Source organism: Pinus tabuliformis, chromosome J (genome assembly GCF_031772625.1).
Source record: "Pinus tabuliformis cultivar Carrire ecotype Pingquan chromosome J, CPIR1, whole genome shotgun sequence".
NCBI lineage: Eukaryota > Viridiplantae > Streptophyta > Pinopsida > Pinales > Pinaceae > Pinus > Pinus tabuliformis.
This window is the reverse complement of record NC_142295.1, coordinates 1,196,912,877-1,196,914,554: the sequence shown is the minus strand read 5'-3', so window position 1 is coordinate 1,196,914,554 and position 1,678 is coordinate 1,196,912,877.

The following is a 1,678-nucleotide window of genomic DNA, read 5'->3' as shown; positions in this document are numbered from 1 at the left end:
ATTTGTTTATAATTTTTATTTTTATTTTTAGTTTTTTATTTCCTTATCGTTAATTTTGTTTTTTTACATTTTTATTATTGATTCTTTTTTTTTGTTTGAATTTTTTTTTGTCTTTTCATATATATATATATATATATATATATATATATATATATATATATTTGTTGTATATATTTTAATTTATGTTTTGTTATTTTTTTTTATTGTTTTTTAATTTTTTTGGTGTTTTTTTATTGTTTTAATTTTTTATTTTATTTTATGTTTTCATTATTTTTTTTTAAATTTTAATGTTTTTTGGAGTCATGATAAAATATTTTAAGCCATTATTTCGAAATGTTGAAATTTTAACCTTGAAAAAAGCGTTATCCCAATAACACTTTTGGCTTTTTGCGGGTTTTTTTTGGACAATTTTTGCACAAAAAAATTGGTTTTCACCCCATTTTTAAATCATGTTGAAAATTTACCCTAGAAACAAAGAGGTGTTATTCCAACATCAACACTTTTCGTTTTTATGGACAATTTTTGCACAAAAAAATTGGTTTTCACCCCATTTTTAAATCATGTTGAAAATTTACCCTAGAAAAAAAGAGGTGTTATTCCAACATCAACACTTTTCGTTTTTAACACAGTTTTTGATGTTTTTATGGGGTTTTCTGCAAGAGTTCATGTTTTGAGTTTATAGTTCCTATTTAAAAGTTTACCTTGCTGAAAATTGGTACAGTGTCTGATTCATACTAAATATTCTTGAAATCTCTCTTTAATGTCAGGTTTTGGGATATTTCCAAAACAATTCAAACCCATACTACATGTAACCAAGTATATTGGTCTCGGTAGAGAAACCTTGCCACGACTATGGCTGTGATGCACCAGAGGCATATAGGGCACATCGGTCTTGTTTTTTTGCATCGCACTGTACATGGCAGCGAGTAGAATGGAAGTCGGTCGACCAGATCTGTAGGAAGGAGCGATATCGTTCATATAGATTGGCTTGGCTTGAGATTCGAACACAGGAACTGCCTTCTTCATGTGCTTCTTGTTCTCACTAGATTTCCTCGAGAAGAACATAGAACTCTTCCGTGACTTATTTTTCTTCAAATGTTGCACCGATTTCTGAAGTTGATCCAATGGGGCTTTCAAATGCGAGATAGGCGATGCCTCCTCCTTGCGCTGTTGATGCGATTGAGCTTCTGCATGCACCTGTGAAATCCACAGTAATTATTAAAAGAAACATTACAATATAAGAATATCCTTAAAAACTGTAAAATGCACCTGTCTTCTTGTTTCTCTTATTGCAAACTGTAAATATTTATAAGAGGCAGTCTAACATGCGATCTGAGTGAGAACCTGAGCATAGTCTATTTCTAGATCAGAGCAAAAATAATCGAACTAGGAATGCCCTGACATGGGGATGCCAGAGCTAACGTTGCCACTTGAAGACATTGAAAAATAAAAATAAAAACAGATCACAAAGCCATGGCTTCGTTTATATCATATTTTGAACATTTTATTGAATAGAACCACCCAATTTTTTGGAAATCCAGTCTGATAATTACCACAAGCCTACTGTTAAGATCACAACGCAACTACCCTAGTTTTATAATAACTTACAGTTAAAAAGTGAACATGCATAAATGCTCTGTGATCTGGTCGATAATTGTTGTTAGCTTCAGTTCTGGTG